This window comes from Equus asinus, chromosome 26, assembly GCF_041296235.1.
Source record: "Equus asinus isolate D_3611 breed Donkey chromosome 26, EquAss-T2T_v2, whole genome shotgun sequence".
Lineage (NCBI taxonomy): Eukaryota > Metazoa > Chordata > Mammalia > Perissodactyla > Equidae > Equus > Equus asinus.
The window spans coordinates 32,368,851-32,383,749 of NC_091815.1; the positions used below are offsets into that span (position 1 = coordinate 32,368,851).

The following is a 14,899-nucleotide window of genomic DNA, read 5'->3' on the forward strand; positions in this document are numbered from 1 at the left end:
AAGATAAAAACAACGACAAACAAACACATAGAAACAAACATTGGTTTGGTGGTTATCAGAGGGAAAGGGGAGAGCGAGGAGAGCAAAAGAGGTGACAGGGCACATGTGTGTGGTAATGGATTCTACTGAGTCTTTGGGTGGTGAACGTGTGGTAATCTACACACAAATCAAATTATATGATGATGTACACCTGAAATTTATATGATATTATAAACCAATGTTACCGCAATAAAAATAATGATAAAAGTAATAAAACAAAATAAAAAGACCCAGAGTTCATGTTTCAAATATGCCCACATAGAAAGGGGGGACAGTAAACGCACAGTAGAGAAATCTGACAAATGTTGCCTCAGCCACGTGATCAAGGTCAACATCAACAGTGATAGTCACGTGGACTGCAAGTACCCCTGAAATATTGTGCTGAAAATGGTGTTTTATCTCCATGATCTTCCTCCTCAAAACCCATAAGCCCAGTCTAATCATGAGAAAAACCCCATCAAACCCCAAAAGAGAGACTTCGCCAAAATACCTGACCAGTGCTCCTCGAAACTGTTAACGTCATCAAAAACAAAGAAAGTCTGAGAAACTGTCTCAGCCAAGAGGAGCCTGAGGAGACATGACGACTCAGTGTGATGTGGCTTCTGGATGGGATCCTGGCACAAAGAAAGGACATTAGGGAAAAACGAAGGAAATCCTGATAAATACGGACTATGGGAACTCTCTCTACTGTCTTTGCAATTTCTCTAAAATTCTAAAACTGTTCTAAAAATTAAAGCTTATGAAAAATGTTTTTTAAATTTGCCCGCATTTCTACATGCTTGGGCTTGTTATTGAATTCCTGGCGCCCTTTCATGAATTCAAGCTCAGGTTACCCCAGAATGTTCTTGGAATAACTTCATGGTTGCTGAATACGATCGACCTTGGGACTCTGTATCAAGGTCCACTTTCTTAACCAGCAGGCACCTCCTCAACAAACTGGGAGACATTAATAATTGTTTCAGCTTTGTATAAAAGCTGGTCTCCCAGAAGCTGCCACAACCTCCAACAGCGGCTACACCTGAAACTCGAACACCTGGAACAAAGAGCTCATCACAATGTCAGATGGGTATGTGTGGTTTGAAGGGATACCTTTCCCTTCCATGGGTTACAAACCAGAAGTCCTGAGAGAAGCACGGGAGAGTTTTGCATTGAAGGATGAAGATGTCTTAATACTGACTTACCCCAAATCAGGTAAGGCAGCTGGATCAGATGCTGGGGCAGGGTCTGGCCATGTGCCTCATTCACTCAGTAGACCAGTGGAGTGCTTTTCGTATGTCAGACAATGAGTGATGCTCTGGAGGAATAGAGTTGGGCCCTGACGCCATTTATATTCAGACAAAAGGCTTCCTCCAGGCAGTTACACAGTAAGATGAGTGTCCAGAGGGGTAATCTCAGGTATCAGGGGAACCAACAGGAGAGACTCCCAAGGCAAAGTCTGGTGTTTGTAGGGAGGAGTGGAGGAGGATGACCAGTGAAGTCTTTGTAGAAGAAATAGACAAAAAAGGTAATTATGAGATGATAGATACGTTAATTAGCTTGAATGTAGTCATCATTTCACAATGTATACACAGTTTTTCTTTGCGAGTTATACCTCAATAAAACTGGGGACGGACGAATAAAGCAACTGTCACCACCAAAAAAAAGTAGAAGAAAAAGCATCTAAATTGAGATGAAACAATGAATGTGAAACTATTTAGTGAAAAGGGGTATTTTCAGGTAAAGATACCAGCATGGACAATGGTCAGGAAGTGGAAAAGAGCCTGGAAAATTCAAGGGGCTGAAAGGATGTGGATCATATTTGTATGAGGGGAGATGGGGTGAGGGACTGAAAATGGGGCAAGCATTGAGGCTGAAGACATTGGAAGTGTCCTGGTGGTGAAAAGTCAAGGGCAGTGGGAGTAGGTTAAAAGGATTTAAGCAAATAGCCAAAATTTAGAAGCAACCCAAACACCATTGACAGATGAATGGATAAACAACATGTAGTATATACACTTAATGAAATATTTTTCAGCCTTAAAAATGAAGTCCTGACACACGCTACAATGTGGTGAACTGTGAGGACATTGTGATGAGTGAAATAAGCAAGTCACAGAAGGACAAATATGGCATGATTTCACTTCAGTGAGGTGTCCAGAGAAATCAACTTATCAAATTAGAAAGTAGAATGTTGGTAGCCAAGGACTGGAGGGAGGGGAAACTGGAGAGTTGTTGCTGAGTGGGGACAGAGTTTCAGTTCTTCAAGATGGTTGCACAACAACGGGAATTTACTTCACACTGCTGAACTGTGCACTTGAAAACGGTTAAGATGGTGCACTTTATGTTGTGTATGTTTTATCTCAAGTTTTCAAAAAGTCAGATTAAAATGAGTGACCATCATTTTTCCTTCTTTATCCAGGAACAAACTGGTTGATTGAAATTGTCTGCCTGGTTTACTCCAAGGGGGATCCCAAGTGGATCCAATCTGTGCCCATTTGGGAACGCTCACCCTGGGTAGAAACTGAGTATGGGTATAATTCACTAAAGGATAAGGAAGGCCCCCGCCTCATCAGCTCCCACCTCCCCATCCAGCTCATCCCCAAGTCTCTCTTCAACTCCAAGGCCAAGGTCAGTGTTCAATGGTCAAGATAAGTCTGATGAATGCTTTCCAAACACTAATGTACCTGGGAATCCCCTGGAGATCTTGTTGAAATGCAGCCTCATTCAGTAGATCTGGGGTGGGCCTGAGATCCTGCATTGGGTGTTCCAGGGTCCATACTTGAGTACAAGTGTATAGACCCCTCCGCAGGTTATACCACCCAGATTTAAACCAGAGGCAAAGTGAAATGATAATGCCAGAATCTTAGAAAACCACGTTTTACACCCAACCAGAATTTATAACTGTGTTGTATCCAAGATAACCCCACTCTGTGGCTCTAAAAATGATTAGCCAATCTTCATTAAGTAAATGCCTTCCACCACTTGGGTAGAAGCACCAGACATCGAGTTGCCCAGGTGGGAAGCAGCCCATTCATAAATCAATGCCTAAATCCAGGGAGATTGTTCTGGCACCGTGTCTGGTTTTTCTAACCACTATGTCTCCCCATATACAACTAACTATTGAGCTCGGCAGCCACACGAACCTCTCATGGTGCCGACAGATGGTGCCCAGGAGGGACCATGGACATCCAGGAGCTAGCACATCCCAGACTGTTTTTAGAAACAGACGTTCCTGGAAGGTGCTCATTGGTTTGTGATTTTTTTTTAAGTTTTATGCCTAAATTAGATTGTAAAGCTTAGAATAATTGTCTCCTTTCTTGCAAATTTCCCAATGTGTTGCAGCACAGTGAAGTTTGTTTTTTAACCCATCAGTTCCCAAGCTTGCTTATAATACACTCATTTATCTGTGTCGTATTGGTGTTTGTCAAATCCCTGCATGGGGAAACTGAGGCCTAGAGAGAGCTGGGGCCCAGAACAATGTCACTAAGAAAGTTGGTGGAGAATCCAGAGTGTAAGTCAGATGTTCAAATGCCATGTGCTCTTCCATGTGTGTGTCCGTGTCTGTGCACTAATTGTAAGTGTTAGCTTGTTGATCTTTACATATGTACACAACTGGGTTAACTCCTTGCAGGACATTTGTTCCTGTCAAAAATGTGCATAAAATATTTGGTCCATAAGACATTTAGTCCATGCCCAAAGGTGCTTGCCATTTATTCCTGTCCAAGACATCCATGAGCATATTCGGTCTCTGCCCAATGTTTTGGGCATAGACCAAATATCAAGGACCTTTGGGTGTGGGGACCCAATGTCTCCATGGACATTTTCAACAGGATCAGATATGACCAAATATCAAGCACTTTGTTGTGGACCCCATGTCTTATGGAAGCTTTGCACGGGACCAAATATCTGCTAAGCAGGTAACTACCTTCCAGATCCAGATTTAGAACATTTCCACTCCCCCAGAAAATTCCCTCATGCGCCTCCCCAGTCAATGCCCACCCGCAGAAGTGACCGCTCGCCTGACTTCTAACTCTATAGATGAGTTTTGCTAGTTCTTGTATTTCATAAAAATAGACTTATACCATAAGAAGGTCTGCTGTGTATCTATGAATGTAGCTCAGTTTATTTATCCGTCTCCTATGTATCTATGAATACAGCTCAGTTAATAATCCGTCCCCTAGGAGTGATCTCACAATCATACTCCAGAAATATAATAGCACTCACCTTTTAAAACCTTCAGTTGCTTCCCATTCTGAGTAGACCATGATATCCAACACAGAAACGACAATGCTTTCCTCTTCCGCTGTTATATTCTTAGTATTACTCCAGTGACTGGTTCATAGGAAATTAAAAATCTACAGTTGGTTAATGAATGCAATAACCAACTTGTTAAAGGAATGCATTGATACTTAGGGATTTTCTAAGAATTGATATTTCTCCATTGTTATGAAGATCAAGAAGGATGGGAAATGGCTGTATTAATTTTTTGTTATTCCGTTTTTCTCTTTCAGGTGATTTATCTCATCAGAAATCCCAGAGATGTTCTCATGTCTGGTTATTTTTTCTTTGGGGCTTAAGCTTTTGCTAAGAAACCACAGTCAATGGAGGAATATTTTGGATGGTTCATCAAAGGAAATGGTGAGTGAACGTAAAATACGGAAGCTGGGGCATTGTCAGAGGCCTTTAACAGACCTCATTTTACACCCGACCTGAGATCTCTACACCTCAGCATCATAGGGCTATAAGGCTGCATCACCATTGGATCCCAAGTTTTCAAATTCCACACTCTGTCCTGCACAGCAGCAAAACCCCAGCCCGTCTTTCAGCTTGCCCTGTCATCAACCATGCTAGCCATGTTCTGAGTCTCCAGGGCCTGTCTAATGCTAACAGGGAGGACTCATATTCTTCTCTTCTCTCCCAATTTGTGACTTTCTGGTTTTTTGTTTCGTTTTGTTTTTGAGGAAGATTGGCCCTGAGCTAACAACCAGCACTAATCTTCCTCTTTTTGCTCAGGAGGATTGGCCCTGAGCTAACACCTGTGCCCATCTTCCTTTATTTTATATGTGGGACGCCTGCCACAGCGTGGCTTAATAAGCGGTGAGTAGGTCCTCGCCCAGGACCCAAACCGGCAAACCCTGGGGCACCAAAGTGGAGCACATGAACTTAACTGCTGTGGCACCGGGCTGGCCCCTGTGATGTTCTGGAACACAGCTTTTCATTGGCTTCCTGGCCAACACAATGCTGACTTTACACCACATTTTAGATGCATCTGTCTAAAACTCCCTTAACCCTCTTGTCCTATCTGTCTCAAAAATGTATGCACTGGGGTCGGCCCAATGGCCTAGTAGTTAAGTTCTGCGAACTATGATTTAGCAGCCCGAGTTCAGTTCCAGGCGCGGAATTACACCACTCATTGACAGCCATGCTACAGTGCTGACCACATACAAAATAGAGGAAGGTTGGCACAGATGATAGCTCAGGGCAAAACAAAAAAAGATGTGCATGCATTACTCTAGGATCTCTATACTTTTAATTATGCAGAACTTCTAGACATTCTCGGATGCTTCAAATTTTGCAGTTTTTCTGTAAACTATATGATGAGTGTCTTATCATAGTTGTGATATAGCTCCTTAGCTTGAGCTGTGTTTCTCTAACAACCCATAGACCTCTTCACTGGAGAAAGCCATGGAGACCTCCAGTTCAGTGTCTTCAAAACTGAACACATTTCCCCCATATCTCAAACTGTTCCCACTGCAAGTTGATCTTAGGAAAGAAATAAAACCACCCCTCACTCAACATCAGTATGATTCTGACATCTCACAAGGGTCATCTGTTTTCCATCCCACTCCCCCATGCCCCTCACCACTTTCCTTTATCTATTTATTATCCAAGTCCCACAACCTTGATTATTTCCTCCTTTGGGTCTCTGCTGAAATGTCTCTGTATTTGTGGCAGTCTTCCTTTTCAATACTATACATCAGAGCATCCTCCCCGTCTCTATTATCTTCTCTCTTTTTGTTCTTAGCATTCATCATCAATGAGTATGTATTCTATTTAGTTTTTTTGCATGCGTCTCCCAACTAAAATGTAAGCTTTTGGAGTTGTTCCTTCTTGGCATCAGGTTCTAGAGCAGTGCTCGCCACATAATAGCAGCTAATACACCTTTGCCAAATAAGGAATGTTTATTTGCCACCCCTTCCATTGGTGCTTTATTAATCAGAGCCACTGTTACTTTTCACCTGGATTCATGTAACAGACTCGTTGTTGGTGTCCACACCTCATGCTCTTTGACCCTTTGGGCTATGTTGCAATCATCTGTTAGACATTGAACGATTCACATTTCCCGAATTGTTTGCCCTCAGCATAAAGTCCAACTGGCAGTGCAAAGACCGGCAGTTGTAGCTCTCGTTGAGCTGATCCTGGCTGAACTCTTCAGTCCTCTGCCCTACTTTCCTTCGGTTTACTCTTTCAGAAAAAAGGGTAAGAGTGAAATCCTGTGGTGGAAGCCCGGACATGAAGAAAACAACTCCCTCATCGATGTTACATTAGATCCTGCCATTTGGTGCATAGAATAGTCTGAATTGTGCTTCCACTGTCACAGGAATCCAGAAATGTCCAAGCAATATTGGCGGGTGATGAAGATATATCCTGTAAACCTCACCACTGCCTCAATATCTTGCTTTCTGTCCCTTAACACTCACACAGAGGCCTCATCTTATCCAGTCAAGAACCACCAACACTGAAATCTTTTTTGTTATCAACTAATATCTATATCCTGACTTTTCTGCAGCCCTGTAGAAGGCCAGTCCAAACCTTTCCCCATAGCAATGAAGAAAGCCTGGGAATTTAAGTCCCAGGAAATATTGTCCTTAGACCCAAGCAACAGGAGACCCTGCTCTGGACCCCGAATCTTAGAGCAGAGCTCTGGATCATACACATTAACCAAGCGTTAGGGGGTCCCCTGCTCTGGACACATTGCCTTCCCAGCAAGGTAAAGTCTATTGGATTCCTAGAGCTTGCAACCCTTTCATCACCCATGCTCTGGGAACCTTGAACCCTAGAATTTCCATGCAAAAGACCCCATGCATGTTCTCATTGCTTGTGTGGTCCTCTCCTCTCCTCTGGGTCCTATCTGTCAAAGCATCATGCGTACTGCTAGATTAGGCTTAGCCAAGGGGACAATCAAAATGAATGAACCATAATTGCTGTTTGCAAGCATCGCCGACGCCATTAGTTGTTAGTCAATTCTTCCCCTAAGCCTTTGGATGTCCAAAGTTAGAAATTAAATGAGGTGTTTCAGCTTTAAGTCTGTTCAGAATAATGCTTCTCCGGCACACATGTGCGTGACTTTCTTTGCGGTTTATACACCTGAGTGCAGAACTGCTAAGGCATAGCAAATATGAATTTTCAATTTAAAAAATAACATCAAACCATTTTCCAGAGTGGTTGTGTCAACTTATACTCCCAGAAAGAGCCTATGAGCGTTCCTGTGACTCCGTATCCTCAATGACTCTTGTTATTGTCATTATTTTTGTGATTGTCATTATAGGAATTTTACAGAATAATTAGTGGAGAATTGGCATATTTTACTTTGTTTATCTCTTTATTTATAGACATTGTTTATCCCTTCTTTTATCTAAAGGTCTTTGAATGACTTACTGGTCTTTTATAATATTTTTCTTTAAGGAGCTTGGAACTCTTTTTGAGATGTATTTCATTTCTTCTACATTAATGACATCTTAAAATTATATTTTCCGGTTGTTTGTGCCTGATTTGGGGATGAAACTGATTTTGAGTATTGATTCAATATTTGCCAATCTGAATGTAGGTCCTCTTTGAGTTTCCATGAGGTATAAATATAACCTTTAAGTAATTACTATTATCCTCATTTCTAATACACATATGTTGTCTTTATTTTTTCCTCTCTTATCTCATTGGCCAGGGATCTGGGACAATGCTGAATAGAAGTGATGATAGGGGTAATACCTACCTTGTTCTTAATTTTAAAGACAATTATTTTAAAATGTTATATTTTGGGGCTGGCCTGGTGGCATAGTGGTTAACTTCACACACTCCACTTTGGCAGCCGGGTATTCAAAGGTTCAGATCCCAGGCACGGACCTACACACTGCCCATCAAGCCATGCTGTGGCAGCGTCCTGCATACAAAATAAAGGAAGATTGGCACAGATGTTAGCCCAGTGAGAATCTTCCCTAAGCAGAAAGAGGAAGATTGGTAATACATGTTAGCTGAGGGCCAATCTTCCTCATCAAAAAATAAATAAACAAATAAAATGTCATATTTTAACTCCATTGAGAAATAATTGAGAAATATAACTGTATGTATTTAAAAGTGGTTATTTGATATACCTATGTATGGTGTAATGATTATCAAGAATAAGATAATTAACACATCCATCACCTCACATAGTTAAATTTTTGTGTTTTTGTGTGGTGAGACTGCTTAAATCTACTCTCAGCAACTTACAAGGACATAATACCAAGTTAACTATAGTTACCATACTACACATGGAACCATCAGAAATTCTTCTTCTTATAAGTGAAAATTGGTAGCCTTGCACCTTTCTCTCTCCATTTCCGTCTCCCCACACCTCCTGGCAACCACCGTTCTATACTCTGTTTCTAGGAAATCTGTTTGTTTTGTATTATGCATATAAGTGATACCATATACTGTTTGTCTTTCTCTGTCTGACTTATTTCATGTAGCATCATGCCCCCCAGGGTTCATCCATGTTGTCACAAATCATTTTTATTTTTATTATCTTTATTATTTATTTTTATATCTGAATAATATTCCTATACATATATATGTGATAATCATGATGCATTCATCCATCGCAGTACATTTAATTTGTTTCCATATGTAAATTATTGGAAATAATGCTGAAATGAACATAGATGTGCAGATGTATCTTCAAGATACTGATTTCAACCCTTCAGATATATACCCAGGAGTGGGATTGCGGGATCAATGGTAGTTCTATTTTCAAACTTTTGAGGAACCCTCATACTATTTTCCTAATGGTTGTACCAACTTACACTCCCACCACCAGGGTATAAAGGATTCTCATTTCTCCACATCCACAACAATGTTTATTTATTGTCTTTTTGATAACAGCCATCTTAACAAGTGTGCTGTGAAATCTCACTGTGGCTTTGATTTGCCTTTCCTTGATAATTAGTGACATTGAGCACCTTTTTCTATACCTACAAGCCATTTGTGTGTCTTCTTTGGAAGAACATCTATTCAGGTCCTTGCCCTTTTTTAATTGGGGTATTTGACTTTGCTACTGAGTTGTATTAGTTCTTTATATTTTGGAGATTAACTTCTTATCAGATGTATGGTTTGCAACAATTTTTCCCATTCTGTAGGTTGTCTTTTCAAATTACTGATGGTTTCCATTGCTGTGCAGAAGCTTTTTAGTTTAACGTAGTCCCACTTGTTTATTTTAGCTTTTGTTGCCTGTGCTTTTGGTGTCTTATCCAAGAAATCATTATCAAGCCAATGTCAAGGGTCTTTTCCTTATGTTTTCTTCTAGGAGTTTTATGGTTTCGGGTCTTACATTTCAGTCTTTGATCAATGACAAGTTAATTTTTGTGAGTGGTGTAAAGCAGGGGTCCAGTTTCATTCTTTTTCGTGTGGATATCCAATTTTCCCAACAACATTTATTGAAGAAACTATTCTTTCCCCATTGTGTGTTCTGGGTGCCCTTGTCAAAAATTGGTTGACTATATTTATGTGGGTTTACTTCTGGACTCTTTATTCTGTTCTGCTGGTCTATGTGCCTGTTTTGATTCTAGTACCATGCTGTTTTGATTACTGTAGCTTTGTAATAATCCTTCAAATCAGGGAGTGTGATGCCGCCAGCTTCGTTCTTCTTTCTCGAGGTTGCTTGGTCTATTTGGGATCTTTGGTGATTTCATACAAATTTTAGGAAATTTTCTACTTCTGAAAAGATACCATTACAATTTTGGTAAGAATTGAATTGAATCTGTAGATTACTTTGGATACAATGAATATTTTCACAATATTAACACTTTCAACCCAAGAACACAGGATATCTTTCCATTAATGTGTCTTCTCAATTTCCTTCACCAATGTTTTACAGTTTTCAGTATGTAAGTTTTTCACCTCCTTGGTTAAATTTATTCCAAAGTATTTTATTCCTTTTGATGTTATTGTAAATGAGATTGTTTTCTTAATTTCTCTTTCATATGTTTCATTGTTAGTAAATAGAAACACAACTGTTTTCTGTAAGTTGATTTTGTTATTAGAACTTTAGTAAATTCAATTATTAGTTCTACCAGGTTTTGGAGAGAGTCTTTAGGATTTTTTGTAGATAAGATCATGTCAGTTGAAAATAAAGTTAATTTTTCTTCTTTCTTTCTGATTTGGATTTTTTCTTTCCTAATTGCTGTGACTGGGATTTCTAGAACTCTATTGGATAGAAATGGTGAGAGGGGACATCCTTGCGTTTCTCCTGATCTTAGAGGAAATTCTTTTAAATTTTCACCATTGAGTATAATATTAGCTACGGGCTTCTCCTATATGACCTTTATTATGATGAGCAACGTTCCTTTTATACCTGATTTATTGAGAGTTTTTAATCATGAGAATGTTGAATTTTGTCAAATGCTTTTTCTGTATCTACTGCAATTCTCATAGGATTTTAATCCTTCGTTCTGTTAATGTGGTGTATCACATTAATGATTAGCATATATTAAAAGATCCTTGCATCCCATAGTGTCTGATCATATTAATGTGCTCTTAAATTCAGCTTGCTAATATTTTGATGAGGATTTTTGCATCTATATTCATCCAGAATATTGGTCTGCTGCCTTCTTTTCTTATAGTGTCCTTATCTGGCTTTGGAAACAGGGTAATGTTGGCCTGCTAAAATGAGTTTGGGAGTGTTCTACCCTCTCCAATTTTATCGAAGTTTAAGGGAATTGGTTTTAATTCTTTTCAACATATTTCCTAGAATTTACAAGGAAACCATCTGGTCCTGAGCTTTTCTTTGTTGGGATATTTTTGATTTCTGATTCAATCTCATTACCTGTTATTGCACTATTCAGATTTTCTATTCCTTCGTGATTCAGTCTTGCTGGTTGAATGTTTCTAGGAATTTATCCATTTCTTCCAGGTTATCCAAATTGTTAGCATATAATTGATCACAGTAGTCTTTTGTGATCCTTTGTATTTCTGTGGCAACAGATGCAATGACTCTCCTTTCATCTTTTATTTATGTGAGACTGTTCTGTTTTTTTTTAGTCTAGATAAAGGTTATTCAATTTTATCTTTTTAAAAAACAAGCCCTTAATTTTGTTCATCTGTTCCATTGCTTCTTGTCTCCATTTCAGTCTTTTTTCTTGCTGTGATCGTTGTTATTTCCTTCCTTCTGCTAGCTTTGAGCTTGGGATGTTCTTCTCATTCTTGTTCCTGAAGTGTGAAGCTAAATTTTTTATCTGAGATCTTTTTTCCTTAATGTACATGTTTATAGCTATCAGATTCCCTCTTAAAACTACTTTTTCTGCAACCCATAAGTTTTGATATGTTGTGCTTCCATTTTTCTTTGTTGTGTGATATTTCTGTTTTAATTTCCTCCTTGACTCATTGGCTGTTCTTTTATCCTGAATTCACTTTATTTACTCATAAAGTATAACTTAGACTAGCTCTCTCATAACAAAAGTGGTAAATCTTCTCAGCATTTTGTCTGAAAATGTCTTTCTTTCATGCTCATTCTTGAAAGATAGTATAACTAAGTAGAACTCTCAGTTCATAATTAACTTCCTGCAGGACATGAGAGTTGAGACAGGCTCAGGTATGGGAGACAGACACTAAAAATTTTGAACTGGTTAGTATACTGGGGATAGAGTGAGAAGACTTGTCTCACTAGAATATAATGTAAAATATAGAGAAAACAAATTTTCAAGGAAACATGCCTGAGAATTTCCTGAATTGATGTAATCTCAGTTTAAAGAACCACACCTAACCTCACAAAGAATTATTACAAGCTAATCTTTGCCTAGTTTCTAGGAAAGTTGTAGTAGCAAATAGTAGATAAAATCTGAAACCAGGAGAAAGACAGATGATATCCAAAGAAACAATAATTACAATAGCAACGTGAAGGGAAGAAGACAGAAAAATATCTTTAAGGGCTCTGGAAAAGACCCATTAAACAAAAATTCTAAACACTGAACAGATTAGTGGCAGGATGAACACCATTCCTAAGGCCACATGGCTCTCCAGACAGGATCTTCTTAGAGACCCTTGAAAACTGGTACACAGCCTGCTCCAAAGGAACAAGGCTTGTTACAGGGTAAATGCATGATGTTGGATAATATTTAACCATCTTTACTCTCATTCATTCAGCAAATAGGTAGGATGGACCTAACCGTGCCAGATATTGTGCTGTTAACTGTGCCCAAAAGAGTGAACATAATAGATGTACCCTTGTTTTCATCAAGTTTGTAAATACCCCCTCTTTCTACCTCCCCAATATTCAGTGCCATATGGATCCTGGTTTGACCACACTCATGGCTGGATGTCCATGAGAGGGAAGGAGAACTTCCTGATACTGAGTTATGAAGAGCTGAAACGGGTAACTGTGGTCCTTATGATTAGCACACAGCCTCTCACCACCATCTTCACTCCTCTAACTTCCCTCCATTCCTCTGTGTCTCTATTCCACCTTCTCAGTCAAAGTTGAGCCTTGTGAAGGGTCATTAGGAGTGAGAAAAGCTCCCTGTCTTCATTGCCCTGCTTCTGGTTGACACTGCCGAAGCTCAATGCTCTCCTTCTCCATATGTTCTGCTTTGTTTCATCTTACAACATTTAAAGGAGCTTTTCCACAAATACAATGGCTTTTGCTCACACTGGCAATGGTTCTAAGGTTTCGAGGGGTAGGATACAAGATGCTGCTGATAACCTAGTGGTGGGAGGGCACTGAAGAAGAAGATAGGGTTAGTGAAAAAAGTGTCATTACAGAGATGTCTCCAACTGCCTGACACCTAAGATTGACTGATAGAAGAAAACTAAGTTATGAAATCAGTCTGTGTAGTTATTCTGACAGGTCAAGTACTAGACTGAACAGTAATGGGCAGGAGAAGCGGTCAGATGATGCTCAAAACCAGGAAGGGGGATTAAACCATTGGAAGAAGAACTTTACCTATTAATGCTGTCCCAGAGAAAAGAAAAGATAATGTAAACACATGCTTTTGCTTCTGAGAAAGAATTAGTTTCCATCCTCTTCCTCTGGCTACTCTGTCCAATCCTCTGTGACCTCCACATGAATTTCATTTTCACCAAGAAGGCTTCTGTAACAAGTTTAACTGCCTCAGGTACATTACCCTCCAGTAGTTATGCTTTCAAGCTACAAAATAAACCTGTATTGGAGTAATTTCTACAGTTGTGTGTCTTCTGCTTAGATCATTAAGAGGGCGCATGGGATAAAGAAACATTTTCAAGCATTATATCTCTAAGAAGAAGGTCTATGACTCAAAGCAAAGTTTTTTGTTTATAAGACATTTTTTAATAATCTCCAAGGATCATGAGTCAAGTACTAATTACTAAGATGATATTGTGAACCTCTGTGTGTTATTCAAATGTTAGTTATATAAAATGGTAAGAATTGATGGCACAGCCAAGATTTGAAGTCAATCTCTTTGATGTTTGTCAAGTTCTCCCTCAACCTCTCCTCAATTAATCCTCATCATAATTGTCTAGAAGCCTTTCTACAAGTCTCTTCAGAAATCACCGGGCCTGTATTTAGTTTTAAGGTATCCTGAAGTCAACTATCCTGGGAAATCCATGTGGATCCTGCATCTTTCTACCCTTGGTGTTCCTTCCTCTTTACGTTTTCCCTTACTTCCTCCTAGTCACAACCAATCAATCGCTTCCTGCTTCTCACATTGTTCTTCTCTTCCTCCCTCCTCTCCTCCTTCTCGTCACATTGTTGTTTCCTCATTCTTATTTCCTTGTCCATGTTCTTTCTATTTCATATCCTCTCTCTTGTTTTTACTTCTTCTAGGACACAAGAAGCATCTTAGAGATGATAAGCCAATTCCTGGGCAAGAAATTAGAACCAGAAGAACTGAACTCCATCCTCAAGAATAGCTTCTTTCACGTCATGAAAGAAAACAACATGTCCAATTTTTCCCTCCTGTGTGGTCAGTTTTTAGATGAGAAGAATGGAATACTACTGAGAAAAGGTAAAAGAAAATGCTCTGACTTCAAAATATATCAGAATACGTGGAGGACATACAGGTGATAACAGCAGAGCACTAACAGTTGGGACTAAGGAATGTTTGAATTTATCAAGTCTAATTGCTCATCATCCAAAGAAGTTCTCAGGTGCCATTATCACAAAGTCTCTTTTCACAGCATTGATGTGGGCTTCAGCCAATGGTAGGACGTTGACTAGGCTGCCGTGGTCATCTGACTTATGAGAGGTCTTCAGATTCTCTCTCCTCAGAATTTGACATGGGGCATGTCCATTATACAAACACTGACCAGGCTAATTCACTACTCCTGCCAACTTGCCAGCTGGGATTGACCTGGGAAATGAGGATAGGATTGGAGATGGTCATGTTGGTGTTACCCCACTGGTGATTTAGCACAGGGAACTATCCTGAACAACGAAATACATACAGAATGAGTCAACTGAGGAAAGGAGAGGTGAGACTTTTTTTTTACATGTCAGAATATCAGAATCTTTGAAGTATAGTTGTTAACACTAGAACAGTGAACGTATTAAGGATGACCTCAAGCTCTAATGGGCTTTGTCCAAAACTTGACTCATTCAGCCATTATTAATACCTTGGTGCTTCACAGAATGTGTATAAAGATGTCTTCATATCCAAAA

The 14,899-nt window shown here is 39.5% G+C and overlaps 1 pseudogene; it reads left to right on the forward strand.

Annotated features, from left to right (window-relative positions):
* Positions 1-1,036: 1,036 nt before the first annotated feature.
* Positions 1,037-14,410, forward strand: LOC106845149 (sulfotransferase 2A1-like; annotated as a pseudogene).
* The last annotated feature ends 489 nt before the right edge of the window (positions 14,411-14,899 follow it).